We start from the raw sequence: 26,428 nt of genomic DNA, 5'->3' as shown, positions 1-26,428 counted from the left end.
CCTCATGCAGCCTCTCTTTGGCTACTGTTCCAACAGTGGTTATCATACTTTAGTGGCATCAGTATCACTTGATTGGGTCTATAAAATTCAGATTACCAAGCCTTATTCCCAGAGTTTCTGATTCAGTAGGTCTGGGGAAGCACTAACAAGTTTCTAGATGATACTCATGCTGTTGGTCTAGTGACCACACTTTGAGAACCACTGTTATATAATATGACATTTCTGCTTCAGTTTTCACTGATTACTTATCTACAAGCTTTCAGTTTCCCAAAGTCTATAATCTTGAAAAAGATCTGACTCAGATCCTCCTCTGCTTATATATTGAAATACCCCTTCTGTAGATTTTATATGTGGAGCCAGGAGTCAAGGACTCTGACATGTGTCTAGTGTAAAATGTGGGCTAAAAGTTTATTTATAAGTCAGATATTTGTCACAGTCAGTTCTCAAATGTTGGCTTCATACTATATATTACTAGAAACTATAGCATCTCAGAATCATGTTGAAGAGTGTCATGTTAAAGGAGAAGCACGTTTTTAGTTCTAACTCGGGTTGCCTCTCATCTCATAAAGATTCTTCAGGTAAAATCACGACTCGTAGCTTTGACAGCAAGGGAATGGGCCTGATTGAAGCAATGGCAACAGAAGTAGAGACAAAAATCTATAAGGGATGTCGATAAATGTTTTTATATGTGTGTATATTAATTGAGTGTTAATCAAGGATTATCTGTGTCCTCACAAATAGATTGTCTGTCTGTTTCCCTACACATACTGAATCTTGGTTTCCGCCCTGGGTCAAGCATAGAGCTATAACACATAACAGATGCTTGTAAGTATTTGATCAATGAATGAGTGATTAACATCCTTTACATTTGTGTAGTTACTTAGAATCTTTCCACTGGTATTATCTCTGTCATCATCATAATGTATGGAATTTGCTCTGAAGTCATTTTTCAGCTTTTATGATTCAAGCTGACATTCCTGTGGCACAGTGACAGTGATATCACAAGTAAATAAAAGTCTGATTCTTAAAAAAATTTCAAAATAACTTATTTCTGAAGAATTATAAAGGAAATCTACTGATCATGGTGATCACTTCTTTTAAATCTCCTTGTCTCTCTCCACCTGCTTTCCTCAGACCCAAACCTCTTTTGACACTCCCAGGAAAACTTCTTTCCAGCAACTCCAGCCCACATGGAGCTCCATCCTTTTCTATCCTTCCCCTTTTCTTCCAAATTTTGTAACAAATTCCTTATCAAGGGCCCTCCTAAGGCAGGGTTGCCAGAACAGTTTGGAATACTCATGGTTTGCCCCAGTGCTGAACTTAATTTGGGGGGTTTATCAGTCCTCCCCAATGACAACAGCCTCTTCCCAAGAGCCCATTCTTCTAGGAACCTTTGCTTCTACTTTTGAAGTATTTTTGTCAAGTCACAACTGAATCTCTCCTTTGTGGGTAGTCACAAAAAGATCAGCCTCATGTGGATGGTAGAAATGATCAGTAATCTTCCAAATATGTTTCAATTTAAAAGCAAGAATTTTCTTCAGCTTCTGTTATGCAGGTGCATTCCTTTCTCCCTACACTCTCAACTCTCAAATTCGTAAGCACAGAAGTTTTTAGGGTTGTTTTTTTTTTTTAATTTAGAAAAGAATCAAGAGAACTTTGCAAGCTTTTCTTAAGTAGTTCAAATACTCCCTTTAGTGCAGAGGAAATACAGTCCTCTGTGTTTGAAGTCTGCGGTGGCAGCTGTAGACCGAGACAGTATCTCCTCTAGCACCAAACTACTCAGGTCAAACAACTATGGTGCAACCTGCCTATTTTGAATTTATTAAACAAGGGAAGAATGACTTAGTTCTATCTCCCTCAGGCAAAAGCTCTGTCTACTCATTTAGTATCTCAGGAATGGAACAAGATCCGAGGACCAGGACCAAGATATGGTGAGAAGATTTGAAGGAGAGAGACAAACTAGAAAGATAAAACTCACAATTAGCATCCAAGTGACAATAATAATAGAATTTGGAGATAGGCAATGACTGCCTTTGCACTTCACAACAAACGTCCAGATTTCTACTTAGGTAAATATAGAGCCTCTTATTCTAAGTTAAATGGTCAGTCTTGGAAAGGAAGCCAAGTTCCCGGCAACTGTGTCAAACATTGAGCTAATCCATAGCTCTTGTTCCCCAGTGGGAAAAAGGAGAGATGTTCTGTGCCTGCATGAGGCCCCAGAAATGGTGACCACTCTTTGAGCTCAAGAACTCAAGTTCAAGCTCTTATAGTCAATTGATTTTGTTAAGTTTTTGTTCTTATTATTCCTAAATCTAGAATGCTCTCCACCCTCCTTTTCACCATAGCAAATTCTTGCTTATCTTTTTGGCTTTAGTTTAAACATCATTTATGCCAGACAGCCCTGCCCTGGTGCTCCCTACTCTCCTTTAAACTAGGTGACCTCCTGTTGGAGCCTCTGTAGCACCAAGTATTGATCCTGGCAGACTATTATGACACGTCTGTTCCTGCTCAGGGATTGTCTGTCTTTCTGATCAATGGTAAATTCCATGAAGGCAATGACTCTCTACTTTCTGCACCACTTTATTTAATTTAATTTAATTTTTTTAATTGGAGTATATTTGCTTTACACAATGATTCTGCTGTACAGCAAAGTGAATCAGTATATATATATCCACTCTTTTTAGATTTCCTTCCCATTTAGGTCACCACAGACCATTGAGTAGAGTTCCCTGTGCTATGCAGTAGGTTCTCATTAGTTATCTATTTTATACATAGTAATGTATATATGTCAGTCCCAATCTCCCAATTTGTCCCACCCCTTCCTTCTCCCCTTGGTAACCATAAGTTTGTTCTCTACATCTGTGACTCTATTTCTGCTTTGCAAATAAGCTCATCTGTACCATTTTTCTAGATTCCACATATAAGTGATATCATAGAATATTTGTTTATCTCTTTCTGACCTACTTCATCCTGTATGACAATCACTAAGTCCATCCACATCTCTGTAAATGGCACTGTTTCGTTCCTTTTTATTGGCTGAGATATGGTACATATGTACAATGGAATATTACTCTGCACCATTTTAAACAAGTGCTTAGCACATTTAAGACGATATCTAGAGATTTGTTCTTGTTCTCAGCCTATTCAGAGAGAAGGGAGATTTTGAAATATTTCTATAGACAGTGTCCTTTTTTTAAAAAAAATTAATTAATTAATTAATTAATTTTTGGCTGTGTTGGGTCTTCGTTTCTGTGCGAGGGCTTTCTCTAGTTGCGGCAAGCAGGGGCCACTCTTCATCGCGGTGTGTGGGCCTCTCACTATTGCGGCCTCCCTTGTTGGGAGCACAAGCTCCAGATGCGCAGGCTCAGTAGTTGTGGCTCACGGGCCCAGTTGCTCCACGGCATGTGGGATCTTCCCAGACCAGGGCTCGAACCTGTGTCCCCTGCATTGGCAGGCAGATTCTCAACCACTGTGTCACCAGGGAAGCCCGACAGTGTCCTTTTTTAAGGCTATTTATCTATATATATTTGCATGTTATTACATAGTTTGAATTAATCTTTACAAACTAACCTTGTGTTACATATACTTTTGTCTTACTTCCAGTTTTGTTTTTCATTTTTCTTCTTAGTACCTATCTGCTTTCCCCTCTTCTGTCCCAGTGGCTATTCCAGGATAGCACTTTCTAAAATTCCAATGCACTCTGGCCTTCAGAATTTGAGAATTCTTGCTTTACGTGTTTATTTCTAGAAAACTGTGTTTGTGGGAGTTCTAAGGTCTGTGGCTTCAGCATCAAGGTCATGGGAAAATCCTTACTGTTCAAGAGGAGATTCCTGGAGCCCTCCAATGAATATGTGCAAATCCTCTACTGAGTAATAGTAGAAGAGCTAACTCTTGATCACCGTTGCTTAGAATACTTCTCCCTGAAATGGAACAACTCAACAGGCAGTTACATCCAAAATGTCCACTTTGTTTTGGAAATTTACTTCTCCTTTTCTTAGTAGTGACAAATTCTTTAAAAGGAAAGAATAGAACGAGCATTGCTAGGAAGGAACTGAAGCAGGAGCAAGATTAAGAGAGAACACAAAACATCTCCTTTAAGTGTGTTCACGTCTTCGGGTACAGATTATTCTGAACAAACTTGCAGACCAATCAGGGAACTCCCAGGGAGAGAAAACGTTTGAGAGAAACATGTATAACTATGAATGTACCTGCATTCCAGAGACAGAAAAGTGTCCTTCTGATTTAGAGATTAATAAGCTTGCTGTTGATCTTTAGCAAGATTCTAGGATTGAACATTAAATCACCAATTTGTGGGTATTCGGGTCAGAATATCTTGGCTTGGTCCCAAAGGATTTGGTTAAAATTAAGTTTCGTCACACTGAAAACACTACATCAGGTGAATACCAAAGAGGAATTCAATTTTTATTTCAGTAAAACTTTTGATAAAAGTTTGTTATCATATCATTAAGAACCAGAAGGTAAACTGAGGCCTATATGAAAACACAGTGGGGTAGATTCAGAGTTGATTGAACAAATCTATTAAAGGGAATTATTTAGTGGATCCATGTCCTTTGGAAGGAGTAGTCTCTCTGGCATGTCATAGGGCTCACCCTGCCTGGTATCATGTCGATGATGATTTAGTTGACATTTTTTAAAACTGCCAAAAGCACCAAGCTGGGAGAGAAAATATGTTGATTAATAAAATCAAGATCAAGATTGAGAAATGTTTTAACTGGCAATAAATTTAATTGTCAACATTCCACAAACTTATGATTAAGGACACATGTCTGAACAGGAATTTTTATTAAACAAGTATTCTATAGGTTGATTTAGAAAAATCAGAAAATACAAACAAGCAAATGGAAGAAAAAACTGTCAGTGTGGTAGTCATCAGAAAATCTGCAAAAACTGCAGCTCTTTCCAAGCTCATTGGTAAGATTACACTTCTTTACTCCCTTTGAAGTGAGACATGGCCTTGTGATTTTCTTTCTATAAAATAGCAGAAGTGTCATGCAGTGTGTTCAAGTTGCCCTATCCTTTATTCCTGCCTCAGTGACAATGGAAGCTTCTGGAGCCTCCATCTGCCTGTGTCTTTAAGTGGGTATGATGAGCAGGCCCCCTCTCATAGTTTGCGTTGGTAGGTAGCATGAGCAAGAACTAATCTTTTGTTGTTGAGGTTTGGGTGTTGTATTAAGTCACTGAGATTTGGGATTATTTGTTACTGCAACAAAACCTAACCTATTTTGACTGATAAAACTAGTATTTCTGAACAAAAAGATGAGAAGAGCTGTGTTTGTGGTGCGTTAATTTCCAGTACAATTTTAGTACGTATGTATCGTACACACATAAATTATAAAAATGTCGCCACTCTAATTTGTAACATACTGATTCACTTCATTAAATTGTGAGGTAAATATATTTCTATAACATCAATTTTATAACTTTGGACATTGAACTCATTATTCAACCAATCCCCTACTGTTAGAACTTAATTTTTCCTATTATATGATAATTAATGCTATAATGACACTCTTTACCACATCTTTAATATTTTACTTAGGATAAATTTAAGAGAGTGGTATCATAGGAAGAACGGTTGGGCTTCCCTGGTGGCACAGTGGTTAAGAATCCTCCTGCCAATGCAAGGGACATGGGTTCGAGCCTTGGTCCAGGAAGATCTCACACGGCACGGAGCAACTAAGCCCGTGAGCCACAACTACTGAGCCTGCATGCCGCAACTACTGAAGCCCGTGTGCCTAAAACCCTTGCTCCGCAACAAGAGAAGCCACCACAATGAGAAGCACGTGCACTGCAACGAAGAGTAGCCCCCGCTCACCACAACTAGAGGAAGCCCGGGATCAGCAACAAAGACCCAATGCAGCCAAAAATAAATAAAAATAAAATAAATAAATTTATAAAAAAAAAAAGAAGAGGGCTTCCTTGGTGGCACAGTGGTTAAGAATCCGCCTGCCAATGCAGGGAACACGGGTTCGAGCCCTGGTCCGGGAAGATCCCACATGCCGTGGAGCAACTAAGCCCGTGCGCCACAATTACTGAGCCTGCGCTCTAGAGCCCGCGAGCCACAACTACTGAGCCCATGTGCCACAACTACTGAAGCCCACGTGCCTAGAGCCCGTGCTCCGCAACGAGAAGCCACCACAATGAGAAGCCCACGCACCACAACAAAGAGTAGCCCCACTCACCACAACTAAAGAAAGCCCACGCACAGCAATGAAGATCCAACGCAGCCAAAAATAAATAAAAATAAAATAAATAAATTAAAAAAAAAAAAAGAAGAAAGGTTACTGCTTTATTGGGCTTTTATTATCATTTTCAAATTATCCTAAAATAACTAATACAAACATATAGTCCCACCAATTGTGTGTGAGAAACCCAGTTTCACCAGATATTTTTCTACATAGGATATTGGCTATTTTCATTTTTACCAGTCTAATTTTGCCCACACTTATGGTAGCTAGTTTGTTTGAACATTTCTTCACATGCTTGTGGGCCATTTTATTTCTTTGTTTTTCAATTATTCATGGCCTTTTTCTTTTGTTTATCTTAGTTGATTCACAAGATGTCATTTGATACTAAGTCTATTAACCCCATCATATTTTTTGCAAACGTATTTCTCAGTTTTCTTTTTTTTAATATTATTTATGATTTTTTCCATATTGAAGTTATAAATTCTAGTTAACAAAATATAGCAATCTTTTCTATGTGACTTATGTCTTGGAAGTCAAACTTAAAATATCTTCTCAAATCTCCAAATAAAATATAATATTTTTCTCTAGTACTTTTATTATTTTTTTACATGTACATTTTTAATCCATCTGGAATTTATTTAAGAATATCGAATATAATAGGAATCTTTTCTTCCCCACTCAAAAAAAGACCTGGAGTTTTTAACTGACGTAAAACACAACAAGAAGCAAGTACTGAGGCAGACAAACAGATTAAAGCAATTTTAAACTTCCTTAACAAAAATCCAGGACACACGAAAAAGGAAGTCAATTCTACTGCATTCTGTATCCATTAGACTGCATCTAAAATATTTAGTTTTGGGTTTTACATCTAAACTGGGATATTGGCAAATTGGAGGATAATCAGAGAAGGGCCAACAGAATGATAGAGGTCTGGAAACCCTGGTTTCAGAAGAATAATTCAAGGAATGTTTTGCTTGGAGAAGAGATTAATGTTGATGATGAAAATTATATTCAGATTTAGCAACAACTGCCATGAAGAATACTAGATTCATTCTGTGTAGTTCTAGATGTCAGCATTTGTTGCATTAAAATGTATAGCAATGCTTACTTCACTTAAATAAAAGGAAGAATTTTGTGTCCATTAGATCTGTTCAAAAATAAGGTATTGACATTCCCACTACTAAAGGATTTCAAACAATGACTAAATGTCATTCTATCAGGAAGTTTGTAGAGGAGATCCTTTCCTGGGTTGGACCAAAAATCTCTAAGGCCCTCCCAAAATCTAAGATTTTACCATTCTGGACTATGTTTGACCTGCCTGAAGAAAATGGCCTAATAAGTAACCCTTATTCCTTTCAGAAATTTAGGCCTGAGTTCTGAAAATGACCTAAGTTGAGAAGACAAGACAGAGCCTCAGCTGAAGAGCAGGAGCCTTAACTTTGGGCATTTGTGTACTAGCTCAGACCTCACCACCCAGTAATAAGCAATAGAACCTTAGGCAAATCGCTTATCTTGCTTGGGCTATGGTTTGTCATTCTAAAATGAGTGAAGTGAAGGAAGATATCGTTACGAGATAATCTAAAGATCCCATCAAAGTCCAAGATGCTATAATTCCATGTTTAATAAATAGGTGGAATAAACTACATAACCAGGTTTCCAAATAGAAACCCAGATGCCTATTCTAATAAACCTCAATCATTTCAATGCTTTATCTTATTGAGAGCCACTACAAGTAGATCCAGAGGTTAAATCCAAGATTCATACATTCATTATTAATCAAAATTTTTAAGAATCTATTGTGTACCAGGCACTATGCTAGTTACCAGAGATTCAAACTTGATTTAAATGAAGTCTGCATTCTCAAAGACCTCACAGCTTAGTAGTGATGAGAGCCTAGTAGACTAACAATTACAACACGGGGACTCCCCTGGTGGCGCAGTGGCTAAGAATCTGCCTGCCAATGCAGGGGACACGGGTTCGAGCCCTGGTCTGCGAAGATCCCACATGCCGAGGAGCAACTGGGCCCATGAGCCACAACTACTGAGCCCACGCTCTAGAGCCTGCAAGCCACAACTACTGAGCCCACGTGCCACAACTACTGAAGACCGCGTGCCTAGAGCCTGTGCTCCGCAACAAGAGAAGCCACTGCAATGAGAAACCTGCCTGCCGCAACGAAGAGTAGCCCCCGTTCACCGCAACTAGAGAAAGCCCGTGAGCAGCAATGAAGACCCAACACAGTCAAAAATAAATAAATTAAATAAATAAATTTATTTAAAAACAAAAACAAAAAAACAATTACAACACGATGTGATAATTTTGTGGAGTGTCTTTAAGTGCCATAGGTTCAAAGGCATGCATCTTCTAGGAAGTCTCTAAACAGTAGGTCTAGACAGTGTCTAAACACTCTTCCAGCTCTACATCTTGCACATGCTTCTGAATCAGAAGACTAGCCTGCCATACCCACTTCACCAGGGCTAACCAGTAGTTGTATAAAGACAGATGCTGAGCAATGCCTCCAAGGCTCAAGTCAAAGACTCAAGCACAACTGCCTGTTTAAGTTTAAAGATGCCTCTGGAGTCTCAATCAAGCAAACCACAAACAGCTTCTATATATCCCTACTGACAATGACCTTCTGTGGACATTTTCCATACTGCTGGTTCATCTAAGATTTCATAGGATGGTATAAATAAAACTCAAAGGGACATCTTTTCTATGCTTTAGCAACGTGCTCAGTAAAGGCACATTTTGTTTTAGGGAAGGGTCTAATGATACCTCTGTGGTTGTATTGGCAAAGTGTACTGATACAAGAGATGTCTGGGATGTGGCTTATCTAGTACCTAAAGTTGACCTTTGCAAAGATAGTTATATGATCTGCCTCTTAGAGCCTGTAAACTATTGGGGCAGGATTCTCACATTATATTTTGTATAGCACTAAGCCCTCAGACTCCCACATTATGAAACTCCAGGTTTTGTTTCATTAGGAATAACCTGGCAGTACCTGATTAAGAACAGAGGAAGAGAAAATACATCAGCTGACAGAACAGAACATTTCAACAGGATCCTGACACATGTGATTGCTTCTCCCACTACTAGTTTTCAAATAAAAACACAACCCCAGGTTTGCAGCAGCTCAGGGAGAAAAGCTCATCTTAGAATAGTGGTCTCAGAATCACCTGGAGGGCTTATTAAAACATGGAATGCTGACTCACAACCCAGAGTTTGTGATTCACATAGGTCTGAGGTGGTACCTAAGAATTTGTATTTCTGTAAGTTCCAGGTTATGCTGCGGCTGGTATAGGGACCAAACTTTGAGAACGACTACCTTAGAAGATAGCTGATACTTGACAAATGCTCTCCCATCTCAAAGAACTTCCCAAGACAAGCCAGGCCTCTATGTCTACTGTGGGTCTCCTTAGAGAGATCGCTCAGAAATGCAATAAGGAAAAGAATGGAAGTAAACAGTCTTAAGAGTTTTCCTGGCGCCAGAAGAAAAGATATGAATAGATCAAGGACCTTTGATGTATGGTGTAAGTGGATAGCATCCACAAGAGGTGGAACCAATGACCTCATATGAATCAGCATGGAGAAGACAAGGACACAAACTGTCAGGATATCATACTTCAGACTGTGGCTGTTTCTCCCATTCCTCAGGAATATCCTAGTCCTCCTGTTTTCTTGTTGTTTATGATGACTACTGGAGCTGAGCTCTTGGGCCTTTAAGTACTCCATGTATAACCTGAGAAACTCCAAGAAATTCTCTTTTTTATTATTTTTTTATTGAAGTATAGTTGACGTATAATACTATATTAGTTACAGGTGTATGGTATACTGATTCACAGTTTTTAAAGGTTATACTCCATTTATAGTTATTATAAAATATTGTTGTACAATATATCCTTGTAGCTTACTTTATACCTAATAGTTTGTACTTCTTAATCCCCTACCCCTGACTTGCCCCTCCCCTCTTCCCTCTCCCCACTGGTAACCACTAGTTTGTTCTCTATACTACCTGTGTGTCTGCTTCTTTTCTGTTATATTCACTAGTTGTTATGTTTTTAGATTCCAAATATAAGTGATATCATACAGTATTTGTCTTTCTCTGTCTGACTTATTTCACTTAATATAATGCCCTCCAAGTCCATCCGTGTTGCTGCAAATGGCAAAATTTCATTCTTTTTTATGGCTGAGTAGTATTCAATTGTCTATATATACCACATCTTCTTTATCCATTCATGTGTTGATGGAAACTTAGATTGCTTTCATATCTTAAGAAATTCTTATCTTTGTGATCTCAAGTTACTCAAGGTGGATGTGTTCTCTATTTAAACAGCTCAATAGTTCGCCAATGTGGGTATTCATTATATTCTCTATAGCATGCTATGCTATCAGAATTTCTTTAGAGAGCAGTTAATTTAAAATCAAGTGATCCCTATAAGTGAAAGATTCTTCTTTATTTTTGGATACTTTCTTGGGTTTCAAAGGCTGGAAGTAAGGGTTCTCCCCACAGTGTCATCCACAGACCCTTTCTGACTTGTCATCGTGTGTGACTGTGGCCAAGCATATGCCACTGATTAAAGCACTTTCAAGCTGGAACTGTATGCTCCATTTGCTTGTATCCATTTCCAAAAACATGGCTGGCAGCCTGGGCTGATTCTAGACTTTCCCTTGTTCTCTGGGCCTTGCTTCTGGCCCTACCATTTCCCTTCTGGTCCACCTCACCTCAAAGAAGATGTAGGTCCCCATGGGAGAAAGGGGAGGCATTCCACAGACACAGCTAAGAAGAAAGTGCCACCCCAGGGTAGAGCTGCTGGCAGCCCACCCAGGCTATTTTGGGGTGGATCCAACCCTACTGCATATTTCTCTAAAATAAAACATCCAGTTAAATGTACACCAAATTCTTCTTTTTCTACGGTCTTTAAATAAACATAGACTTTGTAGGCCCCCAAAATAAACCTTTGAGAATAAAGAAGTAATTTTTTTCTAAGTATATTAGAAATAGATGGTTAGGAGTCTTCTAATCTGGCAAAGACAGGAATGGAAGCATGAATGGAAAATGGACCAAGACTCTTGGTCACAAATAGGCTTCTCACTTAAACCAATATGATCACCTCATGCATTCTGACCCGAGCAGATCACTGGTTTCCAGGAAGACAGTTGGTCGGATATTTTAGCCTTAGATATGGTTAAAGAACAAGAGAAAGGACCTTAGGCAAAGAAGCTAGCGGAGAGAGAGCATCACTATGCTTTTTTTCTTTTTAATATAATTTCAAAACTGTGATTTGGATAGGTGTTATTTTGTGTCTTTTGAAAGCCACGGGGATAGATCTGTGTGACTCCCCTCCTCCGACAGAAAACTAAGACTGACATCCAGATAGACTTGGCCAGGTCAGAAGTAGAACTCAAATTCGTAGGCATTAGTCCTGCTATTTAATGTCAAGGTCTTCATCTTCTAAAGGTTAGAGAAAAGTTCAAGAAGAGAAAATATATGTCACTATTATTTTAAATGACATTAATTTGATACTCCCTAAGTGAAAAGGCACCTCTAAAACATTTACTTGACTCTTCTCTTGTTTACTTCTCCACTCTAGCTATCTATTATTCTTTCTCTCTAAAAAAAGACTGAGGTAAGGTGGTAAAATTGGAATGGATAAACCTACCACATACGGATGCTTTAAAGATTAAAAGGATAACCTATGAGAAAGCACCCAGCAGACAGATAGTAGATGCTCAATAGAGAACTCCTTCTTTCCTCGTTGGCAGAGAGAAAGCATCGCAAGATCATTGGCAAAGAAGTGTTGTTATGAGAGCTACATTAGGTTCTTCCCCTCACTGGAGTCAAATTGGTGAGAAAGCAGCACCAAGGTTTACACATCAAATCTGTCTGTGACTCTTTTGCAGACTAACTCTATTTCCCCCAATCATCACTGCAGGTTTTAGAACAAAGCACTGGACAAAGCAATGCTCCTCACAACCAAAGAGGGTTCTGCTAAACAACAAAAGCTAAACAACAACCTTGAATGCAGTTCAAGGTTCTATCAGATTCCTGGCATCAGATTAGGAGTTCCTTTGAAGAAAAGATTGCTGTCTTCAATAGAACTCCTTACTAGCCCTTTCTTAGAGGGTGTAATAATACACTTTCTCTTGGAACTAGGTAGTCATTTGGTCAACCAACAATTAAGGAAACAGCATTCATATTTGGTTACACAATTAGCATATATCTTCCTGTCTGGATGATTTTAAAGGCTATAAAGAACAAAATAGTTTTGCTCTAAGTACATATAAGTATATTCTCCATAAATAAAGAGAAAGAATTAAATACTCTACCATATACACATGGGAAGCCATGTCTTGTAGTGAATGAGAGTACAGCTTTGGGTTCAGATGGTCCTGAGTTCAAATTTCTTTACTAGGTTTGCAGACTTGGGAAAGTTATTTGACCTTTCTGAGATGCAGTTTTCTCATCCATAAAATGGAAATGATAATAGCTTACCTTGTAGGGTTGTTAAAAATTGCATGAGATAATGTGAATTATGTACTTATTATGCATACAATGTCTGACCCTATAGAGGCTCCATCAATAAACAGTGGTTAATATATTGGTGATGATTACTAATTGTGCCAAGATTGGCCAAGCTACCGTCACAGGAGCTATGTGCCTTGAGTGTTTTTGTTTGACACTTACCTTTAGCCAACTGAGCAATGTAAGACGGAGTCCCCAAAAGATCTTGGGAGCAATGACCTCTTTGACGATCACCACCACCATATTGTGAAGTCCATGATCTGGCCAGTCAGAGTCTATCCAGCCAAGGCCACTTCAGAACTTTGCATTGGAGTTCCATCACTAGAACAGCTGCTGTGGTGTCTCCATGAGCTTGAGGAGCTTAATGGGGTTGTGCGGGGAGGTGGGTTGTGGGCAGGAGGCTTCAAACTTCCCTGGATCTTACCATTGCCTCAGAGGTGTTTCAGCTGAGTCAACCACCAGGAGGTGGAAGCCTAGCCTCTTAGTGTTTATTCATAACCAGAAATAGGCCATACCCCAGGTTTTCATAATTCTGAAGGCCTTGTACCATAGCCTGAATATTCAGCTTCCCCCATCAGAAGTAAAGACAACTCTCCATCTAGAGATTGGCCAAGCAAGAAACTCCTTCTATTGTAGGAAATGGGGACTCACTCTGTTGCCCTTTGACTCCAGGCAGGCTCTGAATGTCTCCTTTCTAAACAGACTTATTCAAACTCCTCAGGTAAATGTCTCTCCTCTGACAAGGAGCCAAGCATTCAAAGTCCTTGAAAAGTTTAGTATTTACCTTCCAGAAGTTTCTAATCCCCATAATAGTCTCTTCACATCCTCTTCACAGCATTTAAGGTGTTAGGACTTTCTCAGTGGGTTGCTGAGTGATTGCAATTAAGGAGACAGACTATGACAGTAAACGAATTTATGTTTGTGGCCACCTAAGCCGTGGTGTTTTGACGAAGAGAGATAACCTCTATGGATGCAGTAGAAACTTTTGTTTGGTGAGGTGAGCATAGTGTAAGAAAAGCTGCCTATCCAGGGCACTCTGGATAAAATGACATATAATGAAAAGCAACAATAACAGAACAGCTTCCAGACCAAATAGTCCTCTGCTATGACAGGATTTGTTTTTTCATTTGGTTTGCTTCTTTTCACTTCTAGATAGATAAGCAAACAAACATTGTAAGAAAGTACAATAATATAGAGAAGCAAACTAAAAAATTAAACGTTTCCTAGGAATCCATGAATATTAATGCTGTAAAATACAACCTCTTGGTCTCTTTATATATACAGTTAATCTTAGATGACTGCTTAATAATCCATTTTATGAATGTACCACAATCATTTAACCAAGGCTGAATTGTCAATATTTGGATAGTTTCCAGATTTTCAGTATTACAAAAATACTTTGATGAATGACATAGTCGATAAATATTTGTTCTTAGTCAGTATCCTTTCCTTACAATAAGCTCCAAGATATTGCATTTGTTGAGTGAAAGGCTCTGCACAGGATTTTGTTCACATGAAGAAGGCTGCTCTGAACATTCCATGCAGGACTCTTATGGAATAGATGCAACACATGTCTCCTGGGAGTGGACTTTCCAGGTCTTGGATAAAGGACCATATGGCTCAGTTTTCCCAGGCGGTCCCAGTTAATTTCTGCTGACCCAGGGACTCACCCTTTTAGTGACCCTTTTTATTCTCAAAAGTGTCTCTGTTGGGGCTTCCCTGGTGGCGCAGTGGTTAAGAATCTGCCTGCCAATGCAGGGGACACGGGTTTGAATCCTGGTCCTGGAAGATCCCACATGCCGCAGAGCAACTAAGCCCGTGCGCCACAACTACTAAGCCTGTGCTCTAGAGCCTGCAAGCCACAACTACTGAGCCTGCGCTCTAGAGCCCACAAGCCACAACTACTGAGCCCACGTGCCACAACTACTGAAGCCCGTGCACCTAGAGCCCGTGCTCCGCAACAAGAGAAGCCACCGCAATGAGAAGCCCGCGCACCACAATGAAGAGTAGCCCCCGCTCGCCGCAACTAGAGAAAGCCCGCGCGCAGCAACGAGGACCCAACGCAGCCATAAATTAATTAATTAATTATTTTTTAAAAAAGTGTCTTGGTTTAGGCAATGTATAGATAGTCATCCTAGTCATAGGGTAGATGAATGCTTTCCTTTTAGAGATAATGCAAAACTGTTCCCAAAATTGTTGCGCCGACTCAAACTGCCCCAATAATGTAAAAGTGACGCTCTGGATCCACAGCCCCTCTGACACCTGGTCCTGTTAGACTTTTTCATGTTTTTCAATCAAATGGTTGTGAAATGCTATTTTATTAAAATCATGATTTACACGTCCTGATCTCTGTTGATGTTATATACCATTTCATATTTTTGTTAGCCATATATATATATATTTTTTTTCCTCTCCTTTGAAATGCCTGTTTATACCTTTTGACTACTTTCTATTCTGATGTTTGGGTTGAGCCAACAAAAATTGAACACAACCCAAATGCCTATCAAAAGGAGAGGACATGAATGAGCTGTGCTGTATACAATGTGGTATAATTCAGCAGCCAAAATGAGTTCATCGAAGTATCATGCAACACTATGGATATCTTAGCAATATATTATTAAATTAAAAAATAATTTTGTAAAGATTAAATACACACATTTACATGTGTATATATAGACATATATACCAAAAATAAAATTTTAGAAATACGAATCCTCCCAAAAAATCTGTATAAAATAGAAAACATTTATATGATGATGAATATGAGATTCAGGTTACCTCAGAGAGGAGGGAAGCAATAGGAAGAAATCCAGAGACCTTATGGTTATTAGGTCAGTTATCATCAAGATAAGAGCATTTGTTTAGGGTGGTGCATTCTAAGGATTTATCACAAATAAACAAGGAAGTAAACAAACAAAAGAAGACCATGTATATGTAATGAGTCAAGATTACCATTAATTCATCTCCAATGAGGATAGGGGAGGAAATGCACATTTTAAGGTTATATAGAAATATTACCAGATCTGCCCTCAAGAAAGATTAAACAATTTATATTCCCACCAAAATGTATGAGTGCCTATTTCACAGTGTCCTGAATTATTCTGTAATGCCAAAGCGATTGGACTGAATGCACCTGGGCCACGGTGTATGGAATGAAATGGGAACCTCTGTCCCCGATCCCCTAATGGTGAGGCATTTGGTCCACCTTTACTGGTCTCATCTTTGCTGAAAGCCTGCCTATTTTGGTCTGCTGCTGGAAGATGGGATGTGAAGCGCGGCCTATATAGCACTGGGCTGAGGGGTGGAACCATATGAAATGTCTCTATTACCATTGTTTTTAGTGACTTCCAGATGTGAAGAGAACCACCTGCTCTGCAGCTGTTTCCTTGCTTACTCCAGCCACAGCCCCCTTTCAGCAACATTTTCTCCAAATGTATTTGCCAGTACTATTCTAAAAACTGCCTGCTGTCCATCACTATCATCATTAACAGTAGCAACTAATGTCTGGTTTTTGTTTAAGATGCCAGAAGTGTCAGGTATATAAATAAGAATAGATATACTTGTATTTATCTATTTATTTTTAAATCAGATAAATATGCTTAGGCCTCTGCCCTCCAGTCATGAGACATTGCATCTCAGCAATGTTTAAGAGCCCCTTTCCCTCCCAAAGATGGCAGGAGAATAGAAATGGCTGAAAAAGAGATGGTACTCTAACTAGAAAATTTAGTCCATCGCCGAAGTGCACATGGTCCAACTTGTGTCCATGTGCATGCAGTTGCCTCTATTCTTTCTGTGGAAAGCTGGAGCTGGGGACCTATCGTTGAGGCTTATCACACTGGCCTCCACAAGGGCTTCCATCAAAGATCTGCCCATCTTCAGTGAGCCCCATGAGAGCAGAACTTGGCCCCCATCATATCTATTTGAAATAAAATATGTATTCAATAAAATCACTCACCTCCACACATCTTCAAGTCTTGGGAGATCCCAGGCTCTTTCCCACCCACACCACCTCCTCCAACCCTTGGAGCTCCTCTCCCTCTTGGATTATCCTTCAGGCTGCCTCAGTTTGCCTGGTCGTCATAAAGGCCTGTTTACCTGAGACGTTATCTTTCAGTCTTTCCAGAGTCTAGAGTAGTGAAGACAAAGTAAACTGATATCTTACAAAAAATTCCAGAGGTGTTATGACATTGTCCTAGTGAACATACCCTCAAAGTATGTCAAAAATCTACCCACTTCTCTCCAGCTCCTTTGCTGTCACCTAATTCAAGCCACCATCATTCTTATGTGGACTGTTACAACAAATATAAACAAATCTCCTTTGTTTTCTTCAGATGTATTCTCCACAGAGCAGCCAGTGGGAGATTTTAAAAACACAAATCGGATTGTGTTACAGCCTTAATTAGTAAGATATGAAACAGTAAGAATAATAATGTATTCAAATTAAAAATCCTAATCAAGGACAAGGCCTATAAGCCATCCAGCCTTATTCCCTGCTGCTCTTCTCTAGGTGCTAGACACAAACAGTTTTGTTTGTTTCTTTCTTTCTTTGTTTTTAAACTCTCCCTGGCTCTTCACTACCACAGGCTTAGTCTATCCCTCTGCTTGAAAACTTTTCCTGTCTACCTCCTGCTTATGCCTTGGGTCTTAGCTAAATGCTACTCCCTCAGAGATGTCTTTCATTGATTCCAAAATCTAAATGAGTGATCCTGTTTTCATTTCTCCTTATACCCTTTATTATCCTTCTTGGTAGTTTCACAATTCATCATTATCTACACGTTGGCCCTGACCATGTATCTCTAGTGCCTAATGAATAGTAGACACTGAAGAAATTAATGAATGAAAGAGAAAGATATGGAACCTTGAGTGGCTTAAGTTCTACTTAGGCAGATACACACACACACACACACACACACACACACACACACACACAGTAGTTACAGTAGTTGTGGATTATTGAACAGCCCCACCCTCTCCTAATTCTCAGTTCAGAAACTGAGTAACAAGAGGCCCAACCCAACCATTGTTACAGCCTTTCTGTTTCATATTACTGTTGACTGACATACTTGCAAGCAATTCAATCCATGTGCAAGGATTCCATGAGACAGTCAGTCATGAGACAAAGGCAAAAATGCCTTAGTTCTATATTTGCTACAATCTGTGCCATTTTTCATCCTTCCTATCTGTGGCTTGTTTGTTTGTTTTTTTTTTGATGCTTGGGAGACTGCTATAAATCTGGCAAATATATATACAAACTGGAATAATAGGAACATATGCCAGGAATAAATATGTATTTACTTCCAAGCAGAAAGTGAGGAATATTTGTCCTTGCACTTAATCAACTTTAAGAAGAATCAGCCTCTTGGGGGACATCCTGCAGTCTTTCCCCTTTCACCACGTCTCCTCCATAACACCTCTCCACCCCTACCCCCCAATTCTTCACTTTGGTGAAGCAGAAAGTTTCAGCTGGTCTTTAAAAGTACACAGACTGATTGTTTAGAAATTATTTTTTTGAAAACTAGGAATTACTCTGTTAAAAAAAAAAAAGTCGTACCCATTGGAAAATGTTTCTAAAAACAGTTCTAGGACAAGAATAAACAAGTATATTTGTAGTTGCCTCTAAGTCATTAAGTTGGTAACTGAATTAGTTTTTCCTTCATATCAAATCAGAGAGACTTCAAGCAGTCTCACTGCTGGGAATTCCTATGTGAAGATATTCATTGTGCTTTCATGTAATTTCCCAAAATTGAAAACAACATAAATGTTTATCAGAAAGAGTTGTTTTAATCAAGTATGTCCAATCTATGAGATATAATACTATACACTCCTGAAAAAGAATAAGGGGGATCTACAAGTACCAACATGGGAGAAGGGTTAAGAAATATTATTAATGAAAATGCAAAGGACAAACTATGCATAAATAGAATCCTATTTGTACAAAAATAAAATTATATAATATACTATTCAGAAAGCATTTCTGGAAGGATATTCAAGAAACTCTTATTGCAGATAGTTTTGGGAAATGAAAGTGTGGCTTGGGGTGAAGAGAACTTTTACTTTTTAAATTTTATACTCTTCTGTACCTTTTGATTATCTTTTAATCATGAATGGGTATTACCTTTTGTTATCAGATTCTTATACTATTACACATATATCAGTTTAAAGCTAGAGTGCTTTTAGATTGAAGTTACTTGGGAAAATGCCCTGGCTTCTTTTCTCGGTGTGTATCTTCAGTTTCTGTACCCCAGTTATTGTTGTGGGCTATGCATTTGCCTTAGCTTGCGCCATCTCTAATAATATTATGTGCTGGCAAGTCTGAATTTTCATTTCTGCTATTGGACTCTTTAATCCTGCTTATTTTAAGAAACACTTTCAGGTTTCTTTACAGAAATCTGTTAAAATAGTGATTTTAAGGTTCCTTCTAAATTTAAGTTCAAAATCAAAATTGTATGGGATCCTTAGTCTTTCAGCTAATCATTCATTTAACCTACCTTTATGGACATAGCATTGCATATGTAGCATTTTGCAAGTTACAAGTTGATTAAGACAAAGTACCTGATTTTAAGGAGCATGAAATGAAGTGGGAGAGATAGAAACTAGTTTTACTCTATATAACCTGTTCCAAAAAGTTCTTAATGCAAAGGGGGAGTGGGACACAGAAGAAAAGTTACTAAATTACACTGGATCAAGGAAGATTTCTAGGAAAATATAACAATTAAGATGAATCTCCAAAAACAAAAGGAATAGTTGGTACAATGCCACTACCTTCACTAGAACATTTTACGTGACCTGGAATTAGACAATTTTAGATGTAGAGGTGACCTTAAAAGACTATGAAGTCTAACCCTCCTATTTTAAAAATGAAGAAACATTATTTTTTAAAACAACAAGGGCTGGAGGTTCAGATTAAGTGATCAGTACAGAGTAGACACTTCCTTCCCTCCAGGACCAACTACATAATTCACAAGGCACCTTGTTCAAAATGATTAAGAATTTCAAGACAGGGCTTCCCTGGTGGTGCAGTGGTTGAGAATCCGCCTGCCAATGCAGGGGACATGGGTTCGAGCCCTGGTCTGGGAAGATCCCACATGCTGCAGAGCGACTGGGCCCGTGAGCCACAACTACTGAGCCTGCGCGTCTGGAGCCTGTGCTCCGCAACAAGAGAGGCCATGATAGTGAGAGGCCCGCACACCACGTTGAAGAGTGGCCCCCACTTGCCGCAACTGGAGAAAGCCCTCACACAGTAACGAAGACCCAACACAGCCAAAAATAAATAAATAAATTAATTAATTAAAAAAAAAAAGAAGATGGCATCTGTACTTAGGATGCTTAATTTATAAAAAAAAAAAAAAAAAGAATTTCAAGACAGCTACAACAAAGCATTAAATCAAGCACGTGCACTTCTGAGCACGGGGCCTTGTGCAACTACCACATGGTCCTCAGGCCAGCGATGCAGGCCTCACTCCCTCCTCTTACCTAAGTTCCTAGAAGGCTCTAGAGTCAGAATGTAAATAAGAACCCAGACCTCCTCAGGCCCTGTTTCATGCCCTGTGCTCTTCAGATTTAGAACAAATACCAATTCAACTGGAAATGCCAATGTCATGTATAGAGGATAATGCTTTTTACATTTTTCCTGTGCACAATTGTACAATTGTGTTAAGAAATGTATAAAATCACATTGCAGTGCAGCAGTTGCTCAAATAGCTAAATAATCCAGGCCTTTAAGCAATGGAGTGGGTCATGAGTTCTGCCTTTCACTTTTTCATTTTTGCATATTATAAAAAACAGATGAATTTATAATGCTGCTTTTAAAAAATGATTACAATAAGAAAAAGCCCTACAGAATAAGGAAAAGCATGTTTCTAACAAGGCTGTTGGTATACTCAACCCTTACCTATGTAGACAAACACTTCTCAAAATTAAAAAACTCATAAATAATCCATTAACCTAAACTTTTTTTAACTGAGGGGATAGGAAGGTCTTATAATGATTTGTCTATATAAATGAATAAATGTGTGCCTTCATTTATTCATGTAATAAACATGAATCAACATGAATCAATGTGCCAAGAGCCTGGGACAAGGCTGGTTCACAATAGGTGTTCACTAAAAGTGAGTGATGACAGATGAATGAGTGACTAAATAAAGAACCACAACAGAATGTTATTTGGCCACATAAAGGAATGAAGTACTGACCCATGTTACAACTTGGATGAAACTACAAAATATTATGCAGTGTAAAAGAAACCAGACATAAAAGGCCACATATTGTATGATTCCATTTATATAAAATGTCCAGAATAGGCAAGCCTATAGATGCAGAGAGTAGATTAGTGGTTGTCAGGGGCTGGGAAGAGGAAGGAATGGGAGTGACTGCTTATGGGTATGGGTGTTTTGGGTTTTTTAATATGATTAAAAGGTTCTGAAATTAGAATGTGTTGATGGTTGCACAACTCTGTGATATACTAAAAACTATTTAATTGTACAGTTTAAAAAGGGTGGATACTGTAGTATGTAAATTACAGTTCAATTTAAAAAAATTTTTTAAAGAACTAGACCAAGATGGAGAGAGTGACTAACTTGCTAAAGATCAAATATTCCATAAGGGACTTCCCTGATGGCACAGTGTTTAAGAATTCTCCTGCCAGTGCAGGGGACACGGGTTCGAGCCCTGGTCTGGGAAGATCCCACATGCCACGGAGCAACTAAGCCTGTGTGCCACAACTACTGAGCCTGAGCACTAGAGCCCACAAGCCACAACTACTGAGCCCATGTGCCACAACTACTGAGCCCGCGTGCCACAACTACTGAAGCCCAAGTGCCTAGAGCTCGGGCTCCGCAACAAGAGAAGCCACTGCAATGAGAAGTTCGCACACCGCATGAAGAGTAGCCCCCCTCGCCGCAACTAAAGAAAGCCCACGCGCAGCAACGCAGACCCAACACAGCCAAACACACACACAAATTCAGTTAGTGGAATTCTAAGTCTAACATCAAGGCTTCTGGCTCCTACCTAAGGCATTTCCCAGTCTATCAAGCTACCACCCAGAAATTTGCAGAGCACCACAAGTTCTCTCTCAGGTGCCACAGACATGAGACTTACACACAGGAACCGCATGGACCAAGGTGTTAACCCAGTGGAGGCTGCACTCTGACTCCAGAAGCTCTGGCCTGTGAGGGGTGTAGCACAAAGCAGAGGAGAGAAAGAATGAGGGGAGAGCTCCTTCCAAGAGGTTCCTCATTTTCTCTCCGTCTTCCTTGATATCTCCCCAGTGGCCGTTGTATCTCAGGTCTTGCTTGAGAATCCAGAATAACTAGCAATATCCCTATGGTGCCTCTGCTGTATTCCGCGATACCTTAGAATATTCATTTCCTGTTTTCTCAAGTCTAATTTATTTCTAGGGTAGCATAGAGCAAGATGACCCATAACCTCTTGTGAATGCTTGGTGTTTATCCTCCAGGACATATGTTAAGCCTATTAACTTGGCTAATAATAAAATAACAACAATCACAGCTTGTCCTTGCTTGTGGGTTATATGTGACAGTTTCCTAAGGTTTCTTTTATTTTGTACATGCCCTTATGTGTTACAACAGAGTGAGGCAAGCATCATCCGCTGTCTCTCTTTTAAAGCAAAGGAAATAAACATAGCACTAAAACCTCCACCTTCTAACTCCTAGTTTATGTGCCTCTCTTCTTTCCTACCAAGGGGATCAAGCAGACTTTCTTAAACTTAGTTTTTTTGCCCAAAGGTTGGAGTGAATTATAAGGGAGGTGGGTGATGGGGACATGTGGTTTCTGTCCTCCCAAGAAAAGTTAAACGTTTTGGTCCTGCTCCCAAAGATAGATCATCAATCATAGTTAAAATGGCAACATGTCACTGGAAAAGGAAAAGAAAAGCAAAAATATAAAATAAAGCAGATATGTAGTATCAGGTAGCACCAAGGAGATGAAAGATTTAACTCTACATGTGTGTAGGAGATTTATACAAAAAGTTGTATACTTACCTCTAGGCCCAAAAGAAAAAGCAGAAATGTTGTCTACATGTTCATTGTTGTTACATAGCCATCTCTCTAATTTTGAAATCAGCAGACATTCCTTGATGCATGTGTTATCTGGGAGTGGAATTTAGGAGAACACAGAGAACAAGAGGTCCACCTTCAAGCTGTGAAGCAGAAATAACAGGCAACTAGCCAACATTTATGTGATTCTTCAACTTTTGGTCAGGATTGAAGTGCCTCTGCCTCACTGACCAATATGGAATGGAATGTAAGGTTGTGACTAACGGGTTCTCTGCAGTCCTGAGATTAGTTCTGTTCTAACCAAATCCCTTGGATTCCTCTTAGCGCCAATCCATTGAGCCTCTCTGGGGACCATCCCTCACCCACTCACAGAACTCCTGGGGTATCTCAGTGACAGTGCCACCCCCCACCTGCTAGTCAGCCCTGACTCAGGCACTTGAACCAATTTTCAGTGAACTCAGGATAATTGAATGGGACACCATCCCACCCACCAGCAACCAGTGGCTGTCATGTGGAGTGTAGGAAATGACGGGTTTGAAATCCAACAAACTCGGAACTTTATCTCAACTCTGCCTTGTAACCTATGTAAAACTTGAAAGTGTTCATCTCATTGGACCATCATTTCCTCATCTACAATAATGAAGATGTCAGTATCTTTCTTTAGAAGTGTTGTTTTAAAAGAAAATGAGGTAAAGAACAGAACGTTTCACTTTACAAGTATTTCTTAACAAATCTTAGATTTCTTCCTTCCTTTTCCAAAGCTAATGACTTCATTCAGGCCAAGCAGTATCTTGAGAGTAGGAAGGTTCTGAGGGATCAATCCCAGAATATATGAATACATGTATTCATTAGAAGGCATTTGACTTAATTAGCTCCCTGAAACTCTTTACATGGACTTTCTTGTCCTCTGTCTACTCCAGTGTTTCGAAACCTTTTGTTCATTACCACACCCGTAAAAAGCCTTTATAGATAATTTTCTTAATCTTCTCTCTCCCATGAAATTTAATAGCACAAATATACTATTATACTTGATTATGTACCACATGTATATCTGTGTTTTTACATAGAAAGAGCAAATTTTTTCACTCGCCCCCCCAAGAACCAATTTTCATCCCCTTGGGTGTGATATGGCCTCCATTGAGGATAAATGGCCTATTCTATAAAACTGAGGATTTATGAGGAGATATTTCTTAAAGACTGTGGAGGAAGACAACATTGGATTCTATTTCGGAGCACTCTTCCTATCATAATCTCATAACGATTAGAAGTACAAGAGGGTTAGCCAAGTTTTTAGCAGATTTTTTATTTCCTATGATTAGCCACCAAGGTCCAGGTCAACATGTCAGAAATAAAGAAAGAAGCCTGGGGTGCAAGAAATTAAATGCTGCTAGGCCCTAACCCTCTGATGTGTTCTTCCCCACTCAGGATATTGTGACATGCCATCTGCAGCTTGAGTACACAGATAACAGGGCTAAACCTCCAAAAATTCGTCCCACGTCAGTTGACTAAATGATTTTAACTCTACTCTATGAAGACGTCCAGACTCTGCCCCATTTTAAACTTTTATTCCCCACTTAAAATTACAGCTGCTACCACTTTCATCTTAATGCATATAATTGAAGTTTTTATGGGGGAACTTTCCTAAACTGCAGCCTTTATTTGAATTTTTAAAATAATTCTGAGAACAATCGGTAAGACTTTATTTGTACACTAAGCTTCTACAAAGTAGGGCGTATTTCTTATTTTTTTGAGAAAAACCTAAAAATCTTGTCATAAAAAATTTTAATGAGAAATGGAGTTTTGTCACTGTAAATAATAGAACAATACCAAATTTAGTCAAATTCAAGGTTATAATATAAAAATTAATAAAATAGAACAATATTAAGTGTTGGGGAGACTGTGAAGCAACTGAAACTCTCATACACTCACTGCTGGTGGAAATCGAAATGATACAACCACTATGGAAAACAGTTGGGCATTTTCTTAACAAGTTAAATATACACTTACCATGTTATCCAACGAATCCTAGTTATAATATTTGCCCAAGAGAAATGACAATATAAGTCCACATATGATTTGCACACAAATGTTTATAGCAGCTTTGTTCATAAGTAGCCAAGAACACACTGTGATATAGTCATACAATATAACACTTCTCAGCAATAAAAAGAACGAATTACTGATAAATGCAACAACATAGGTGAATCTCAGAAACAATATGCTGAGTGAAAGAATCCAAACACAAAAGAGTACACATTATCTGATTCCATTTTTATGGAACTCTGTTAAAGATGAATCTAATGTATAGTGACAGAAAGCCAGTCTGCAGTGCCTGGGGCAGGGTTGGTGAGTAGAGGGTAACTGGGAAGGACACAAGGGAACTTTTTGGGGGGATGGAAATATTTTATATCTTGCTTGTAATAGTGGTTACCTAGATGGTTACCTTTGTCAAGAGTTATCAACTTAAAATGGGTGCATTAAAATGTAAGCCAGGGCTTCGCTGATGGCGCAGTGGTTGAGAATCTGCCTGCCAATGCAGGGGACACGGGTTCGAGCCCTGGTCTGGGAAGATCCCACATGCCACGGAGCAACTAGGCCCGTGAGCCACAACTACTGAGCCTGCACGTCTGGAGCCTGTGCTCCGCAACAAGAGAGGCCACGATAGTGAGAGGCCCGCGCACCACGATGAAGAGTGGCCCCCGCTTGCCAGAACTTGAGAAAGCCCTCACACAGAAACGAAGACCCAACACAGCCAAAAAAAAATAAAAATAAATAAATTAATTTAAAAAAAAAAAGTAGGCCAAAATGATAAAGATACAGCAGTGAAAGTTATCAGTTGTGAAACTGCCACAAATAGTATTTGTGGTATAAGGCCCAGCACCATTTTCTATAGCTTGATGGAGATGTAATTTACATACCATTTCTCCCATTGTAAGTGTATAGATAGATGACTTTTAGTAAATGTATAGTTATGCAGCTATCACCACAGTCCAGTTTAGAACACACCCAGCACACCAAAAAGCTCCCTCGTACCTCTTTCCCAGTCCATCCTCTCTCCTACCTCAGCCCCAGGCAACCACCGAAGTACTCTCTGTATACCTTTGCCTTTTCTAGAAATTTCATATAAATAGAATTTTATATAACACAAACTGTAGTCTTGTGTGATTGGGTTCTTTTTTGTGTTCTTTGATTGTTTCTTTCCCCTTTTTGTTTTCTTAAGAAGAAGAAACTCAAGTCCAGAGTGGGCATGGGACTTGTCTGAAATGTTAGTAGCAGATCCAGGACAAGAGCCCACATTTGCTGATTCTTAGTCCAGGACCTTTCCATGATGCCATGCTATTGCCAGAATACAGGGTTTGCCAGGATAGAAAAAACCTTGGTGCAGGAGGTCAGATCTGCTGTTATCGCTCGCTGTGTAGTTGAGGCAACTAGCAGCTTCTCTAAGGCTAAATTCTCCGTATATAAAATGAGGATAACAAAATCTAATGCATAACTCTGTCGTGAGGAATAAATTAAGTGTACAAAGTGCAGAAGACAGGGCCAGGCAAATATTAAAAAGTTAATAAATGATCATTATTGTTGACTAGGAAATCATTAAAGCACATTCCATCTTGAGAAAAAGGACCTAGGGAGGGAAAGTAATGCAAGTTGTAACTGAAAATTAGGGTTTAAGCATTGACTTATGT

General features: G+C 39.2%; 1 protein-coding gene and 1 long non-coding RNA gene across 4 annotated transcripts in view; one reads left to right on the top strand and one right to left on the bottom strand.

Annotated features, from left to right (window-relative positions):
- LOC130708095 (uncharacterized) overlaps positions 1–22,882 on the bottom strand; it is a 51,644-nt gene extending 28,762 nt beyond the window's left edge. For 2 of the 3 annotated variants that reach the window (XR_009008118.1, XR_009008117.1), the window contains exon 1: positions 22,728–22,882. This is a non-coding gene — a long non-coding RNA (uncharacterized LOC130708095). Of the gene's footprint in view, positions 1–21,825; positions 21,894–22,727 lie in introns of all 3 variants that reach the window. The other variant, XR_009008119.1, reaches the window with a different exon arrangement.
- Positions 1–26,428, top strand: part of PHLDB2 (pleckstrin homology like domain family B member 2) — a 224,339-nt gene that overhangs the window by 32,770 nt on the left and 165,141 nt on the right. The window lies entirely within an intron of this gene.

Source organism: Balaenoptera acutorostrata, chromosome 4 (assembly GCF_949987535.1).
Source record: "Balaenoptera acutorostrata chromosome 4, mBalAcu1.1, whole genome shotgun sequence".
In the NCBI taxonomy this organism is placed as follows: domain Eukaryota; kingdom Metazoa; phylum Chordata; class Mammalia; order Artiodactyla; family Balaenopteridae; genus Balaenoptera; species Balaenoptera acutorostrata.
Note: the sequence above shows the minus strand (reverse complement) of the source record. Positions and strands in the feature narration are given on the sequence as shown.